At 46.4% G+C, this 19,001-nt stretch overlaps 1 long non-coding RNA gene across 1 annotated transcript; it reads left to right on the top strand.

Moving 5' to 3' along the window:
- Positions 1-261: 261 nt before the first annotated feature.
- On the top strand, positions 262-16,591 carry LOC135050587 (uncharacterized). The gene is made up of 3 exons (XR_010241681.1): positions 262-344; positions 4,491-4,755; positions 15,908-16,591. It is a non-coding gene; the product is annotated as an uncharacterized LOC135050587 (long non-coding RNA).
- The last annotated feature ends 2,410 nt before the right edge of the window (positions 16,592-19,001 follow it).

Here is a 19,001-nt window from a genome sequence, read left to right as displayed (position 1 = left end):
CGCAAACAATGTCCACCCCCCTCCCGAGCTTACACCAAGGGGTGCCGATTGTGACCCCCCGACCCCCCGAACCCCCCACCCCCTAAGTTTACCGAAGACGGAGGACTTCAAGGCAGCAGGGCAGGCTCACTCTGTAATGTGCAGCTGCAGCACAGCCTCATTACACTTATGTGGAGGCTGGGCTGACTGAACTGTAGGGGGAGCTGCAGAGTCACTTCACCCGGCCAGCTCCTCTCAGGCAGTTCCCATGGGCCTTTGAGGGTTCAGAGGTCGGGTGAGGAAGTGTCTCTGCAGCAGGTCCGTGTCTGGCATGCTGGAGGGGGGATGGCTGGCCGGCTGATCAGGTAAGTAGTCACTGTCTTCTCTCCTTATGCCTGTTTCTCTCTCTCTCCATGTGTGTAGCTGTCTCTCTCCCTCTCTCTCTCTGTGTCCCTCTCTCTGAGTCCCTTCCCAAACCAGTCTCCCTCTCCCTCCCCATATCACTCTCTTCATATCTGTGTGTCTCTCTCTCTCTCTCTCTCTCTCTCTCTCTCTCTCTCTCTCTCTCTCTCTCTCTCTCTCTCTCTCTCTCTGCATGTCTGTCTCTCCCTGTTTCTGTCTCTCCTGGTGTCTGTCTCTCCATGCCTCTCTCCCTCCATATGTCAGTCTCTATCTCTCTCTGTCTCTCACCCCTACCAAAAATGATGAAAGAGCACACAATAGAATAACTGGATTAAGCCTTCAGGGGTCCTGGGGCACTGAAAACAGGGGGGCCCCTTCCCTGATGTCAGGATTTAATAACCTTCTCTCACCCCCACCTCATAAAATATGTTTAATGATTCCCCTTCAGAGTCCCGCTCCTCAGTGCCTTCTTGGAGGATGTCTCCACTCCCAGTTGTCTTTTGTGCAGCGCGTCTACTCAACACTAACGCTGCAGACGGAGGGGAGACGATCAAGCCTGTGGGCACAGACTCAGGGGCAGGGCTGTTACGAGACATACCCAGTGCGAACAGTAACCCCCCCTTAAATAACTGAAAAATGTAGTACACCAACTAAGAGGTGTGGTCCAACTGCAAAGAACGTAGCCACACACAGCCACATTCACATATGCACACACACGCAAATGCACACATTCACATATGCACACACACGCAAATGCACACAGCTACATTCACGTATGCACACACACGCAAATGCACACATCCACATTCACATATGCACACACACGCAAATGCACACATCCACATTCACATATGCACACACACGCAAATGCACACAGCTACATTCACGTATGCACACACACGCAAATGCACACATCCACATTCACATATGCACACACACGCAAATGCACACAGCTACATTCACATATGCACACACACGCAAATGCACACAGCTACATTCACGTATGCACACACACGCAAATGCACACATCCACATTCACATATGCACACACACGCAAATGCACACAGCTACATTCACATATGCACACACACGCAAATGCACACATCCACATTCACATATGCACACACACGCAAATGCACACAGCTACATTCACATATGCACACACACGCAAATGCACACATCCACATTCACATATGCACACACACACAAATGCACACAGCTACATTCACATATGCACACACACGCAAATGCACACATCCACATTCACATATGCACACACACGCAAATGCACACAGCTACATTCACATATGCACACACACGCAAATGCACACATCCACATTCACATATGCACACACACGCAAATGCACACAGCTACATTCACGTATGCACACACACGCAAATGCACACATCCACATTCACATATACACACACACGCAAATGCACACAGCTACATTCACATATGCACACACACGCAAATGCACACAGCTACATTCACATATGCACACACACGCAAATGTACACAGCCACTTTCATATATGCACACACACGCAAGTGCACACAGCCACATTCACATATGCACACAGCCACATTGGCACATTGCAGCCAGTGTCCCAAACACTAAACAAAGCACTTGTTAGTGTCTGAGCTGGGTGTATGCAGTACAGCCTGTGCCCAGCACTCTCCCCCATCAGTCCACTCTAATCTAACCTGCTGTTGCTCCTCAGAGTTCCTCACCTAACACCACGAGCTGGAGCTGATGCTGCGACGGGAGTTTGGGACAGAGACAGATCGCAGGGCAGTGAGGAGGCGGGCACACTTCTGTCAATCCTCCTCCACTCTAATGAATCCTGTGTACTGGGACAGGGGCTTAGACACCGGCCACGGCACGCAGCCTTGTAAGGGACTGTATTGCTGCTGCTGGCAGCGGGCATCCCGGGCGTTTCCACGTGTCACCCGCCCTCCAGTAGAAACATCAAGGGTGTAGCCGTAGGGGATTATTCTATTTCTCTCCAGGCTCCGAAACTGGCACAGCTCTCCCAGCAGCTGCCGCTGCTGCTGGGAGTGCTGTTGCTGGCGGTGGAGCCTGTAGACAGTAGAATTGTCAGTGGACAGCAGCTTAGACCTGGAGGGCCCGGGGTACTTACCCCCTGGGTCCCCTCTTAATCCGGCACTGGAATAACATATAATAATATAAAAGTTGTCATGGTTAATATATTAAAACACTTTCATTTGGCAAATATCTCCTGTATATCACAGAAATAGTAAAGTGACAATCAGCTTGCAATCTGAGCTAAAATCACATATGTTTAAAAAGTACATGAAGTAATATGTTACAGTTTATGCCCCTGTTCCAATAATACAGAATACATTTCAGTATATCTGTTCCTAGTATAGTCCCTGGGGGGGTGATAGGCAGTCTATTGATGAGCACAAAATCAGCAGCATTGAATAGTTACTGCAGCTGATGGTAGGGTCACAATCCTACACCAGGTAGAAGTAGTCATTCAAATGCATTGGGTATGGTTGACTGGCGGCCGGGATCCTGGCAGTCAGCATACCGACGTCGGGATCCCGGCCGCCAGAATGCGACCTTGTCCATTGTGACCCTACCATCAGCTGCGGTAACTATTCAATGCTGCTGATTTTGTGCTTATCAATAGACTGCCTATCACCCCTCAGGGACTATACTAGGAACAGGTATATTGAAATGTATTCTGTATTATTGGAACAGGGGCATAAACTGTTGCATATTACTTCATTTACTTTTTAAACATATGTGATTTTAATGCTAATTGCAAGCTGATTGTCACTTTACTATTTCTGTGATATACATGGGATATTTGCCATATGAAAGTGTTTTAATATATTAACCATGCCATCTCTTTTATATTATTCTGTTGAGCGCTGTTTCATCATGTATTTTGTTTCAGGCGTAACTAACCTCTACGTATTAACAGCTGCTGTGGAAACGCTGCCCTTGTAGCACCTGGAATAGGGGCACAGGTTCTCATACTCGGTCCTCAGGACCCCACACGGTTCATGTTTTGCAGGTCACCTGTAGATTTTTAAAATGTGACAGTTGGTGATACACATTGCAGCTGCTGGGTGACTTGGAAAACGTGACCTGTGTGGGGTCCTGATGACAGTTTGAGAACCACTGGGCTAACATACCATTTTCCTCAGTCTCTCCCTCCCTGTGTCTGTCTCTCCCTTTCTCGGTCTCTTTCTCCCCATGTCTGTCTGTCTCTCTCTCCTTGTGTCTGTATCTCTCTCCATGTCTCCTCCTACCTCCCAATGTGTGTGTGTGTGTGTGTGTGTGTGTGTGTGTGTGTGTGTGTGTCTCTCTTCCTGTATCTCTACCTCCCCATGTCTGTCTCTCTTGGTCACTGTGTCTGTCTCTCCATATCTCCTCCCTCTCCATGTCACTCCTCTTTCTTCCTCTCTCTGTTCTTCTCTCTCTCTCTCCGTATGTCTGTCTGTCTCTCTCCCTGTGTCTGTCTCCACGTCTCTGTATATCTCTCCCTGTGTGTTTCTCTCTCCATGTCTGCTCCCTCCCCATGTGTGTGTGTTTCACTCTCTCTCCCTCCACATGTCTGTCTCTTTCTCCATGTCTTATCCCTCCTTGTGTCTGTCTCTCTTTCCCTGTGTCTGTTTCTCTCCATGTGTGTCTCTATCCCACCTCATGTCTGTCTCTCTCTCCCCATGTCCGTTTCTCTTTCCATGTTTGTGTCTCTTTGTCCCTGTCTCTTTCTCCCACTCAAGTAACTCTCTTTCCAGAACTGTCTCTCAGCATGTATGTCTCTCTTTCAACATGTCTGTGTCTCACGCCCTCTTTCTCCCTCCCCCCCCCATGTCCCCCTCTCTCCACATGTCTGTCTGTCTCTCCCTCCCCATGTCTCCTTGGCTCTGTGTTTATATATCACACACACACACACACACACACACACACACACACACACACACACACACACACACACACACACACACGGGTTGGAGGTTTCTATATATGTGCACACTCTTCTATTTCTATCTCTCTCCCTCTCTCTCATATCTGGAATCCCCCCCTCCCCCCCTAAAAATCCTGCATTTGCCCCTGGACTGTCACAAAGAGAACTCGGACAGACAGCTCCAGTGATGAGGAGGGCACAGCTGCGGGCAGCCAGAAAACAAAGAGCCTTATGTACACCTGGTGCGGAGGTGCAGCCCTGCCCCACCCCCAACCCGATCGCAGGCCACGCCCATGTTCCCCTGGACTACGCGGAGAACACCAGAGGAGCGGAACCCATAACTTCTACTGAGGCTGTCTGTCCGTCCTGTGTGAGCTTGCATGGAAGGAGCAACGGTGGCTGGGACCCGGGAGCTGCATTAGAGGAGGTGAGATCCCATACTGCCCACTTTTTCCCACCACTACTCCCATCCTGCCCCCCCTTCTATTACTCCCTGCCTGTCCCCCTATTCTGCACTACTGTTACTCCAATCCTGCCCCCTGCTCTCCACCACCACTACTCCCAGTCTGCCAGCCTGCTCCTCCTCTCTCTCTGTCTGTCATCACCCTCTATTCCTCTCACTCTCCTCTTTCCCGTATACCCCTATTTCTCCTCTCTCTTTGCCATCTCCTCTATTCCTCCTCTCCCATCTCCCTCTATTCCTACTCTATCTTCCTTCTGCCCCCTATTCTGTCTCTCTTCCTTCTCACCCTATTCCTCTCTCTCTGCCATCTTCCCCTGTGCCTACTCTCTTGTCTATCCGTCCTGTCTTCATATTTCTCTTCTCTCTCCCATCTCCCCATATTCCACCTCTCTGTCTCCCATAAATTTATGAAAATTGACAATGTATTAGCCACCTGCTCATCACAAGTTTGATGAGCAGGAAGGCTGCAGGCACTGGCGGCATCAGACTGAGATGCAGCTTAGCGGCTGGGGGTCAGGCAGTTGATGGCGGCGATTTTGTAGGCCATTGGCAGGGTCGGCACCCATTAGTGGCGGCAGAAGATGACCTCGTCGGGACTCCACAGAGATTATGGCTGCAGTGCCTCACCAGCCACTGACCTCACCGCACGCCACTGAGTGATGTAGTGTAGCATATAGGGTATGTAGTGCAGTGCATAGGGGCATGTAGTGTAGTGATGTAGTTCAGCGTGTAGGGGATGTAGTATAGTGATGTAGTGCAGTGGATAGAGGATAGGGGAATGAAGTGCAGTGATGAAGTGTTATGATATAGTGCAATGTATGGGGACACACAAAGGAGCATGTAGTTGAACACGCTGGCGGGGCATGTGACGCATAGGGTATTTGAGGCACAAAGGGGAATATTGTCCAATAGTATCCTCTTTTTTCGCATTTTTTGATAATATGATTATTTTAGTCTGACAGAGTTTGTTTTTGATTTGTTTTTTTGGGAGGGGCGCCAATTTTCTGCTTTGCCCCAGGTGACGAAAATCCTAGTTTCGGCCCTGGCATATTAAATGTATATTTTTATATCTTCAGCTCTCTGGATATGTTTTTTATGAGAAATCTTTGACCCCATGAGTGCCACTATCTGTCTCCTATTCTTGTTTGATTTACTACAATAGTGATTAACACAGCCCATGTATAGAGGCGAATGTGGGCTCATTATCTCATAATTTACAATTTATAAATTACAGATTTTAATTATTAGTACAAAATACACAGGCGCTTCAATTTTTTGTTTTATTAGCTGATTATCAATTGACTGCACATGCGTACAGATCGTAATCCGCACGCTCAAGGCCAAACTGCGAAAAATTCCTGCATCTTTTTGAACACTAGGCATATGCAAGTTGATTGACAGGAAGCAGACATTTTGGGGTGGTAACTGCCCATTTTCTGGGAGTGTCAGGAAAAACACAGGAGTTCCCAAGTGTTTTTAGGGAGGGTGTGTGACGTCAGCTCTGGTTCCGATCAGCCTGTTTTTATCGCACTGTAGAAGTAGGTCCTGAGCTACGCACAGACTGCACAGACTAGAAAAAACATTAGATGGTGAGTGAGTTGCGAACGGATTTGCAGCTGACCGGCATTTGTAAAGCTTTTCACGTGGCGTACCCAGACTTGCATGGGGTGGCAATTCACTCAGTCTGGGCGGCGACTATCTGATCGCAAACCTCTGCAAATTCACAGAGGAGCGATCATGTCTGAATAAGGCCCATAGTACGTAAATACATTGCATTAATGAGGATGTTAATGTAAAAATGAAATGGCATGTTTCACATAAAGGCCGGGATGTAATGGGAGCAGAGTTTGTAAAATGTCTGATTTTGCAGCTAAAGTCAAACATTTTGAAAACTTGACCAATGTAATAGCATCCAAGTTTATGAAAACTCGGAAGTTTTCTTCTCAGAACAAAAGTGCCTAGTAAAAAGTCGGATCCAGGTGTTTCCCCATGTTAAACATACAACTCGCCCAGTGTAATGTAGTTCTAGTCTCACACAAAACAGCTCTACAAAGTCGTACGTAACTAGAGTTTTTTGGATTAGTTGTATTTGTCAATGTTGAAAATCAATTACAAGTACACAATTACAGCACATTTACAACAAATAATCATTTCTAAAATGATTTCTAACTTTAAAATCAAACAAAAATACTTTGATCTCTCAATAGAGTCCATGTACTGTATATGCAATATTTGTAATTTCCCGCCCCCCAGAAAATTCATATTATTCACAAAGGGATGTAATAGGATGAACACACAGATCCTGCTGATTAAAATGATATGTGGCATGCCTATATTCTGTGCATATGCTGTATCTGCATACAGTGTCGGACTGGGGCATGTAGGGTCCACCGGGGGAATGCAGTGGTAGGGGCCCATGTTTAGAGGTGTGGCAGTCTGCAGAGGAGGTGTGGCCTGCCACCTCATTGGTTTGACTAACCATTAGAGAGTGCAACTTCTGGGCCTCTTCAACAATATATACAGTAAATGCAGCTGCTGCATGCATCATAATGTACCAGATTAATAACAGCAATTCACTGTAGAAAATACACCATAGTCCAGCGCTGCAAGTATGGCGGTATGGGACGGTACGGCGTACCGGCAAGAAATTCCCAGCCGGTACTCCATACCATCGGGCCGTCCACCATACCTGCATTCCGCTGGCTGCTGTGTGAAGGAAGGAGAGCTCAGTGTAGTGCCTCTCCTGCCCCTCAGTTCTCTGTGATGTTCGGTCTCCAGCGGCTGTGGGGTAAATAGCAATAAGGCACCAGTTTGCTAGCCAATCAGAGCTCACGGACCAGCAGCCGCGGCTCCTGAAATTATAAACAAACCACAAACAAATTTTTGTGAAAACCACTTTACTTACACACAAAAAATTGACAAACAAATTCCAACAAAATAATCAGAGGGAAACGAGTACAAAGATGGGCAAAACAACAAACAATTATTGGGAGATGAAAGAGCCGACCTCTCGTGCATATTCTAAAAAACTTTTCTAAGGTGGAAGCAACAGGACAAGGAGAGAGATTTAATATGAGGCATAAAGCAGACAGTGGACTCCAGTGTAACACCCATGCAGCAGGCCATCATGGCCATGGTCAGAACCATGTGGTACTCCAAACTGAGATTGTGAGTGGAGGGGAGGATGTGCCAGAGATACTACACTAGTGGTTATGTAGGTGTAGAATAAGAAGTGTAGTTAATCACCCCTAGATATTCCATTTCCCTTGACCAAATAATATCAATGATTTAATAGATTGGTTTCTTTGAGGTTGAAGGCAGATTGTTAAAATGGGGATGTAGTTGGCATATCGACAATCAGGATGCCGGCAGTGAAAAGACCGGCATTGGAATCCTGACACCGCTCAGAATCCAACGCCAGAATCCTGATGGTCCCAATCCTGGATGTAAGCGTGAGGGGGAGGGTTAGGGTTCAGCTGTGGGAGGGGATGGTAAGGTTAGGCTGCTGGAGTGGAGGACTAGGGTTAGGCTGCAGGAGGGTAGGGTTAAGGTTAGGCTGTGAGTAGGGAGGGTACAGGGGCTGGCTGGGCAGGGGGCAGGGTGCCATCTGTCCCCTGGACCAGTGCAATTTAAGTGTTCCAGGGCCACCTGACTGCAGATTCCCTGTGGAAAGCTGGCCTGCTTGCTTGAGTATGCCGCCCAGGCTGAAAATTGCCAGGCAGCCCCTGGGAGGGTAAGGGGTAATGTTAGCCTACTGACCACAGTGTGTCAGGATTCTTACCATCGGAATGCCACTGTCTGTATTCTGACCGTCGGCATCCTGACTATCAGGATCCCATACCCAACCCGTTAAGATCATCTCAACCTTTTAACTAAGGCTACTCTGCATGCAACTATCAGGGCACAGATGCTCCTATTTATAACAGGTGGTCCCTAGGCCATGTACTCCTTTAGAAAAAGATATCTAAAGTTGCCCCTTCTGTTCAACTTTTTCTTTTGGCCTTACAAAGCTTTAATATCAATCATGCAGCAAGATTAGAGACTTTCAGAACTTGGGGGGGTCATTCCGAGTTGATCGCTCGCTAGCTACTTTTAGCAGTCGTGCAAATGCTAAGACGCCGCCCTCTGGGAGTGTATTTTAGCTTAGCAGAAGTGCGACCGAAAGTATCGCAGAGCGACTACAAAAAAAAATTGTGCTGTTTTAGAGTAGCTTCAAACCTACTCAGCGCTTGCAATCACTTCAGATGGTTCAGTTCCGGATTTGTCGTCCCAAACACGCCCTGCGTTCTCCCAGCCACGCCTGCGTTTTTCCTGGCACGCCTGCGTTTTTTCAAACACTCCCTGAAAATGGTCAGTTGACACCCAGAAACGCCCACTTCATGTCAATCACTCTGCGGCCACCAGTGCGACTGAAAAGCTTCGCTAGATCTTGTGTGAAACTGCATCGGCCGTTGTGAAAGTACGTTGCGAGTGCGCATTGCGCCGCATACGCATGCACAGAAGTGCCTTTTTTTGCATCATCGCTGCACAGTGAACATTTTCAGCTAGCGATCAACTCGGAATGACCCCCTTAGCCCAAAGGAAGTATAGCTGAACTGTTCCTCACAATTAGGTGTCCTGGTTACCTACTAAGCACTTAACAAGAAATGTTCTCACTTCACCTAACTCCATCCATTGGCCAGTGCAAACATTTGCTCCACCACAAATACCACCCTCTTGCTAAGTAAACCTACAGTGTGCACATTAGCATAAATCTAGGTGCATTTGAAATTGATGCACATCATCACCATTATCAAAGTATTTGAGGCCAAAACAAAGCTAGCACAGTCCATTATAACTTAAATCAAATATACAGTACTTGAGAAATTGCGTATACTTTAGAAAAGTTTCACAGTTGTGACAGAACTAAGGTGGTCATTCCGAGTTGTTCGCTCGTTGCCGATTTTCGCTATGCTGCGATTTGTTTAAAAATGCGCATGCGCAAGGCACGCAGGGCGCATGCGCTTAGTTATTTAACTACAAACTTAGTAGATTTGCTGTGGATCCTGCGGCGCTTTTCAGTCGCTCTGCTGATCGGTGAGTGATTGACAGGAAAGGGGCATTTCTGGGTGGTAACTGAGCGTTTTCCGGGAGTGTGCTAAAAAACGCAGGCTTGCCAGGGAAAAACGCGGGAGTGTCTGGAGAAACGGGGGAGTGGCTGGCTGAACGCAGGGTGTGTTTGTGATGTCAAACCAGGAACTAAACGGACCGAGCTGATCGCAATCTAGGAGTAGGTCTGGAGCTACTCAGAAACTGCAAGAAAATATTTAGTAGCAGATCTGCTAACCTTTCGTTCGCTATTCTGCTAAGCTAAGATACACTTCCAGAGGGCGGCGGCCTAGCGTGTGCAATGCTGCTAAAAGCAGCTAGCGAGCGAACAACTCGGAATGAGGGCCTATATTATTTACTTGCTGTCTTTAATAGAAAGCATTGCACTGAAAAATCAAAACTTTCCTGTGGGATCTTTAGCTGTTAGTTATCTACTAGAATAAAGCCTTCTTTATTACTAAAGCTTGTGGTTATGGAAAAGAGAATGCATTTCCTTAGTAATTATTCATGAGATCATTGTAAAAGATGAACTGCATCTTCATAATAATGCTTGTATGTTAAAGCAATTACTTATCTGGGCAAGACCGCTACATTTTGCTCAGTTTTTCTGTTAAACATTATGCAATTCTGAGTTTACCTGATATGTTCTGATACTTTAGATATATATAATTATGTGGAAAATTAGATATAAGTGAAATATTGTATTCAAGCATTTTAGCTCATCAGGTTTACAAAGTAATGTGTAGATATTTGATCCAGATTTAAATGCTATATTTTAAGTCATATTTAAGGTACACCTAGTTATACAACTGAAATTGGTAGTTTATTCCTTATAAAACAGCTACGTAGTTATATAATTGGGCAGCACAGATGGGGTAATGGTTAGCATCACTATCTCACATAACTGAGGTCTTGGGTTTGATTCCCACCATGGCCCTAACTGTGTGGAGTTAGTACATTCCCATGCTTACCATGCTTTCGTGGGTTTACTCCAGGGGGTATATTTACTAAAATTCATGTTTGTGACGATTTGCTGTGAGTTTAATCTCGATTTTTATTGAACGTATTTTACTGCAACTTTTTTAATCCATTTTCGGAAATTTACTAAGCTTCTGAGTTTTAGTTTTTCGTGTTTTCTGATGTCGATGTGATTCGTATTGTCGGGCAGTGTTTTACGGGAGTGATGAGTAAAACACTGCCGGACATAACACAATGAAGCCCGGCCGGATCAGTGAGATCCGTGCAGGGCTTCATTGTGTACATGATGATTAGTGTTTAAAGAGTTAAAAGTAAAAAAAAAATTGCGTGGGGTCCCCCCTCCTAAGCATAACCAGCCTCGGGCTCTTTGAGCCGGCCCTGGTTGTAAAAATACAGGGGAAAAAATGCGTAGGGTCTCCCCATATTTCATCAACCAGCACCAGGCTCTGCGTCCAGTCCTGGTTCAAAAAATACTGGGGACAAAAGATGTAGGGGTCCCCCGTATTTCTTAAACCAGCACCGGGCTCCACTAGCCAAAGAGATAATGCCACAGCTGGGGGACACTTTTATATAGGTCCCTGCGTCTGTGGCATTACCCCACCAACTAGTTATCCCTGGCCGGTGTTCCCTGGAGGAGTGGGGACACTTTAAATCTAGGGGTCCCCCTTCAGGCACCCAAGGGCCAGGGGTGAAGCCCGAGGCTGTCCTCCCCCATCTCTGGGCGGTGGATGGGGGGGGCTCATAGTATTTGTGCAAAAAAAAGAGTACTGTTTTCTGTCGTAGAAATACAAGTCCCAGCAAGCCTCCCCCGCAAGCTGGTACTTGGAGAACCACAAGTACCAGCATGCGGGGAAATAACGGGCCCGCTGGTACCTGTAGTTCTACAAAAAAATAAAAAAATAATAAAAACACAACACACACACCCTGAAAATAAAGCTTTAATTAACATACATGCACACACATACTTACCTAGTGGCCCACGGAGATCCTCGGTCCCCTTGTCCAGTAGAATCCATGGTGGACCTGTCAAAAAATGCCCAATATACTCTCCTATTATCCAGTGAAGTTCGGTCCTCTTCAGTCCATGTAGCATCCAGGGGGTTAAAAAAAATGGAGAAAACCCGAACCCACGCACTAAAGGGGTTCCATGTGTACACATGAAACCCCTTTTTCCGAATGCCGGGACCCCTCGTGACTACTGTCACTGGAGATCCCGCCAGCCAATCGGGGAGCGCCACGTCATGGCGCTCTTCTGATTGGCTGTGTGCTCCTGACCTGTCAATAAGGTGGAGCACAGCGGCAAGAATGGAGGATCGCGGTCCTATATTGTAGCCTATGATGGGAAGTTTGCGGTCTGCGGTTAACCGCAATGTTAATTGGGGTCACTCTTGTGTGTGTTGTGTTCTTATTTGGGTATTTTTTGTTGTTGTTGAACTACAGGTACCAGCGGGCCGGTTATTTCCCCGCATGCTGGTACCTGTGGTTCTCCAAGTACCAGCATGCGGGGGAAGCTTGCTGGGACTTGTAGTTCTATGACAAAAAAATACTCTTTTTTTTTTTTTTACACAAAGGCTATCAGCTCCCCATTCACCGCCCAGGGATAGGGGGGACAGCCTCAAGCTTCACCCCTGGCCCTTGGGTGCCTGGAGGGGGGGACCCCTTGATTTAAGGGGTCTCCACTCCTCCAGGGAACCCCGGCCAGTGATGACTAGTTGGGAGGGTAATGCCACAGTGACCTATATAAAAGTGTCCCCCGGCTGTGGCATTATCTCTCTGGCTAGTGGAGCCCGGTGCTGGTTTAAAAAATATGGGGAACCCTACATCTTTTGTCCCCCATATTTTTTGAACTAGGACCAGACGCAGAGCCCGGTGCTGGTTGTTTAAATATGGGGGACCCTACGCATTTCCCCCCTGTATTTTTACAACAAGGGCCGGCTCAAAGAGCCAGAGGCTGGTTATGCTTACAAGGGGGGACCCCACGCAATTTTTAAAAAAAACATTTTTAAGGAAAACAGACCCTTTCCCACAGATAAGCATGCACGGATCTCACTGATCCGTGCATGACTATCCAAACACGCCAGGAATAAGCAGGTCTGTTTTTTTGCTGCCTTTTTTACGAAGTCTATGCTTTACCGGCAGTGTTGTATGAACAAACAGCCGCATTTGACTGATGGTCTATTCATTTGTATTTCTGCCCTCTGCCGTGAAAACCATTATGAATAGCCCCAACACTGCCGAGATTTGTGCTTAGTAAGTTCCCACGTTGCCACTTTGAAAAAAAAAAAAAAACTCGGACAAAATCGGGACTTTAGTAAATAAACCCCCAGGTACTCCAGTTTCCTCCCACAACCCAAAAATGTATTAGTAGAATAAAAATGAACCCTAGTGTGTGTGTACATGTGGTAGGGAACATAGATTGTAAAATTTACTGTATCAAGGACTGATGTGAAGTGCCAACTGGGCCATCTCACAGCCTACTAGCACCCTGAGCGAGAAATTTTGAAGTGCCCTCCTAAATGCGTGCACCAAAGGTGCGTGGCCTCACAACTTTATATTATGATATCAAATTATAAATATATATATTTTCACACACCCTCTACACACACAATTAGCAGCCTTACACATAACGCCCACAGTAGTGCCCCCTTCACATAATGTACCCAGTAAAGTGCCAGATACAGATAACATTCCAGTGTAGTGCCAGATACACATAATGCCCCCAGAAGAGTGTCAGATACACATAATGATGCCAACAGACTGTCACATACACATAATGACCCCAGTAGTGAGAGTGCCAGATACACATATGCCCCCATTAATGTCAGATACACATATGCCCCCAGTAGTGCAGTGCCAGATACACATATGCCCCCAATGGTGCCAGATACACACATGCCCTCAGCAGTGCCAGATACACATATGTCCCCAGCAGGGCTAGATACACATATGCCCCAGCAGTGACAGATACACATATGCCCCAGCAGTGGCAGATACACATATGCACCAATAGTGTCAGTTACACATATGCCCCCAGTAGTGCCAGATACACATATGCCACCCCCAGCAGTGCCAGATACACATATGCCTCCAGTAGTGCTGCTCGCTGCTGCTTACCACCGCCACCTGCCGGGCTCTGTTGTTGCTGCTGCACTGTGTCCGAGGGTCCAGTCTGGCGCCTGATTTGAAATGGCAGATAGCTGACGGCCGCCCTTAGGAGTTCGATGCCCAGTGCGACCTCTCTTACGGAACGTCCCTCGAGTCGGCCCTGAGTGCCAAATATTCTCTGTAAAGCACTGCAGAATATGTGTGCACTAGGGAGGCCAATCCTGGGATTGGGATTGGTGGGATCCCGGGATTTAGGCAAAAAAATGGCCAGGGATTCAATCCCGAGATTGGAAGCTACAATCCCGGGGATTGAGGGATCAGGCGGCCCTTTGTTTTTTTGAAGCAAGGCAACGTTAAGTAACCTCAGGATGCTTAGATGCTGCCCGGCTCCCTTGTGCAGCGTGACGTGCAGTCACAGGCATGCTGTGCCGTCTGCTGTCACCCACCACCGAGTCAGATGGATGTTTCCTGCATGCCCGCCCCTGGTCTATGGTGAGTTCTGTGTGCGGGCCGGGGCAGGGAGCGAGGGGGCAGACACATAGGGAATAGCCAATCCCGGGTATCCCGGAAATCCCAATACTGACCATTTTTCAATCCCGATGCCCGGGATTGAAAAAATGGCCCGTGATTGGCCTCCCTAATGTGCACTATATAAATAAGTGGGAATAAATAGTTAGGTCTAATTAAACATCAAAATGATTACAGTGGTGCTGAAAGGGATAACTATGGACATTCTGGCCTCAAATCTGTTATAATGCAGTGTACAGGATTTGTGATGACAACATTACCCATAAATTGGAACGCAGATGTGTTTTAGGAAGGAATATGTTAATAAAATGAGTAATAGGAATGCAAGGTTTTGGAAGACAGCTAATAAATTAAAAGATAATTAAACAACATACCCATTGTTGTCTGAATTCCAGATGCCTTCCAAAGTATGAGATGATAAAATAATGTAGGCTCCCTGTCACGGCAATACAGAAAGAATCTTACTTAGCATAGATAAAATACTTCTCAACTTATACTGTATGAGCTTTAAATAATTCATTCATCATATGTTTGTGTTTTCTTGTCAGATTATTTATTCGAACATTTTATAAGTGTTTTATTTTTTAAGGAAATGTATTTGTAATTCCAACGAGAAGAGATATTATGATGATGATTATTAGTATTATTATTATTATTATTATTATTATTTTTGTAGATTTTTAACACATCACAGCAGAAATATGTGGTGCGAGTGTGGTTTAAAGTGGATGTATGGAAAGTTGGGAGAGTGTATTACTGTGGATTGTATAGGTGGTGTCATGGGACTAGTGATATTGGAACTCCGATGTGTGGGAAGGAATGCTAGCAGAATGTAGGAATAGAGGCGGTCTGATATAGGACTTCCTCATGCAGAAGTAGAACTATACAGGAGAATATGTGCCAAGTCTGGGGTAACTCGAGGTGTTTGCAGCAGTTGATAAGACTGGTTCACTGGATGGCACAGAACTGGACTGGTTACCGGTTACCCAGGACCAGGCTGGTTACCGGTTATCTTTGAACTGGGCTAGTTAACAGTATATCTGGACAAGGCTGGTTACCGGTTGACTCTGGACCACACTGGTTACCGGATATCACGGAAACGGGCTGGTTACCAGTTGTCTCTGGACCAGGCTGGTTACCGGGTATCATGGAACCGAGCTGGTTACCAGGTATCACTGGACCATGCTTGTTACCGGTTGTAGCAGAACCAGCCTGGTTACTGTTGATTGCAGAACCGGACTGGATACCGGTTATAATGGAACCAGGCTGGATATTATGCTGCTCTGAACTTTAGCAGGGATACTGCAAGTGCAGAATGGAACCTGGGACACAGCTTGAGAGCGACATTGTGCAGGTGCCGAGGATTCAATCGGTGCCTGAATTTAAACCTCCCGCTTTGCTTCTATTGGCTATGCAGGTCATGTGACTTGAAAATGACTCCGATTGGCCAAATCCGTCAGCTGACGCTGGAGGAAGATACCAGGACCCATGACCAGCACCAGCGGGAGACAACAGCTAGTGGACGCCAGCCAACAGCAGACCGCCATACATGGAAAGCCACGGACGCCTCCATCTGTGGCGGAAGCTGCTGAGTATTCATGAAAACAGGAATCGGATGTTACCCTCTGGCATAAACACCACTCAAGCATTTGTGTCCCAAATAATAAGACTCATCAGATGCACAAATGGACCCTAAAGGCCAATAGGGCAAGGACCTATTATTTCTTGAACTTGTGACAAATATATATATAATGTCTATTAATAAATAATAAACTGTTTCTGCATATGTGCATAGCTCCCAACATATGAAAATGCCAAGTCAGGACAAAACATGCCCCACCCACAATCTGTCCAAACCCCACCCTCAATCCAACTAGACACCCATACCCGCTACAATTGAGGTCCATCAATCAGGACCATAACATGAAAATCTGGGTAATTGGGAGATCCAGAATCATCCGGTGGCCTACAGCCACTTTCCTCCCTCAGTTACAGTATGCCTTCTCGTATATCGGTCTAATTTATCAAGCATTGTGATACATGCAAAACATTTTACTTTATTTTACACTTCTGTAATTAGATGGAGTGTAGCTAGGATATTAAACTTGGGTAATTTTACAAATGTTTCTATAATATGCTGCAAAAAAATTATTATTATTAAAAAAAAAACAAGTTTCTGCTATGTAGTTTCACATATGGGACCTGGTTCAGATCAATACACAGTATGCATGAAATGCTGACTTTTATTTCCGACAGCACGGAAATTTCTAAAAACTCATATGGCACTTGCGTTGTGTTGGGTACTGGTTACCGCCACTGGGGATCCCGGCGGTCAGTCTGCGCTTGCCACAGGTTCTGTTCCCACTCTATGGGTGTCGTGGACACCCATGAGTGGGAATAGTCCCTGCTAGTCAGGATTTCGCCCCAAGGGGATGCAGGGGTTGGTATTGTGACTGGCGGTCTCCTGATCGCCGGTCACATAACTACATCCCCTTGCATTGCACAGAGTGTACACACAAAGGTAATCGAGATTGACGGTAGCAGCTGGGGCCGGTGTGCAGGCTCCTTGCAGGCCCCTCCTCTCTGTCAGTGGCCGCAGCACTATAGACTATGCCTTTGTGCTCGAGTCTACTGCGCATGTGCAGGTCTCTGGGAAAATGGCCCACGCGCCTTTTTCCCGGGGACATATCTACTGCGCATTCTGGGAAAATGGCCATTTTCCCAGTGAGTTCTGTCATCAGTGCTGACTACCGGAGAGGTAAGTTTGATATGGGTGCAGGGTTTGCTTGTGAGATCCCCTGGACCCTACACACACTGCACCCAGTACAGCTATGCTAATGGGTAGGAGAAATTTTATGGAAAAGGGAACGGCATTACTGAGCATTGACTGGGAGGTGGCTAGAAATGCACTCAAAAATTATCTGCTGAGTAGGTGCATTATGGGTCTGCCACAAACGTGACGGTGAAAGCAGCTGCATATACAGACACACAGGCGCAAGCATAGATGGCCATAGTCAGACAAAGCAACTGCACTTGTCATAGGGCTGTGGCAAGTTTCAAAGATGTGCTCGATAGTGCGACCAATGGTGACATCTAAGGATGCCCCATTCGTATTACTGCATCTCTGGATGCATAAGGTGGAATCTCAGTCCTTGCACATTCGGCCACACGGATGTACACAGGGGAAGTCGCAGATGAGTGACCGGCAATGGACGCTATTGCGTGCACTTCTGTGTCTAACTCAGAATCAGGCCCATACAGTATACTGATGTGCTGAAGACTATTTTATAATTAGAGCTACAGTAATAATATATGCTTTTCCTTTAAGGCAGTGAATGATGTATCCTAAGTTCAAGTTAAATGGAAAGGCTTTGTCCTATGAAAGCTCCAAATAAGTATAAAAACTCTAGTGATATATAATGTGCTACTTTACGACAGACGAGCTGGAGTCATGATGAGAGAAGGCTTAGTAAGTGATCCCCTCCAAGCAGTTTCCGCATACAAATATATGAACCTTGCTGGAATCTTCTTTTATAGAGTGCTGATCTTGGTGCATGGGAGAAAAATATCTCTCCAAGTTCTATCCTCCATCATTGTTTTCCTTACTTACTAAAATAAATGTTCTCTAAAGCCTTGTGAAACATACTCTGCTCATGGAAAAATATGACTACCAGATATTATGCTAAATCATTGATAATACACTTTCAGAAATGTGTGACTGTTCAATTTGGAGTCCAAAGTCTGCATTAACAGCCTTTGGTGGTCATTCCGAGTTTATCGCTAGCTGCATTAATTCGCTGTGCAGCGATGATGCAAAAAAAGGTCACTTCTGCTCATGCGTATGCGGCGAATTGCGCACGCACGATGTACTATTACAACGAATTATGTATTTTTACACAGGGTCTAGTGATGCTTTTCAGTCGCACTGGTTGCCACAGAGTGATTGACATGAAGTGGGCGTTTCTGGGTGTCAACTGAATGTTCGATAAAACGCAGGCGTTTCAGGAAAAACGCAGGCATGGCTGGGCGAGCCCAGGGCATGTTTGTGACGTCAAAACAGGAACTGAACAATCTGAAGTGATCGCAAGCCCTGAGTAGGTTTTGAGCTACTCAGAAACTGCACAAAAAAACTTTGTAGCCGCTCTGCGATCCTTTCATTCGCACTTTTGCTAAGCTAAAATACACTCCCAGTGGGAGGCGGCATAGCGTTTACATGGCTGCTAAAAACTGCTATCGAGAGATCAACTCGGAATGACCCCCTTTGAGCCTAATTTACAGTTGGGCGCATCAGCATTGTGTATGCACTTACCGCTTTCCGGGTCCCTACGTTCGCGATGTTGTCCTGGGTACACAGGGCTGCCATCAGAAATTGTGGAGCCCGGGACTGACAAAATAGACAGGGCCCCTCCTTCCCTCCACCAAAAAAAAAAAAGATTTTGCCACACAACGCTCCACCCTATGTGATGTCACACATTATGACGTTACATATAGGTGGAGCATTGCGGACCTGT

This window comes from Pseudophryne corroboree, chromosome 2 (assembly GCF_028390025.1).
Source record: "Pseudophryne corroboree isolate aPseCor3 chromosome 2, aPseCor3.hap2, whole genome shotgun sequence".
Classification (NCBI taxonomy): Eukaryota; Metazoa; Chordata; class Amphibia; order Anura; family Myobatrachidae; genus Pseudophryne; species Pseudophryne corroboree.
The sequence above is the reverse complement of the archived record's forward strand: the minus strand, read 5'-3'. Positions and strand labels throughout refer to the sequence as shown.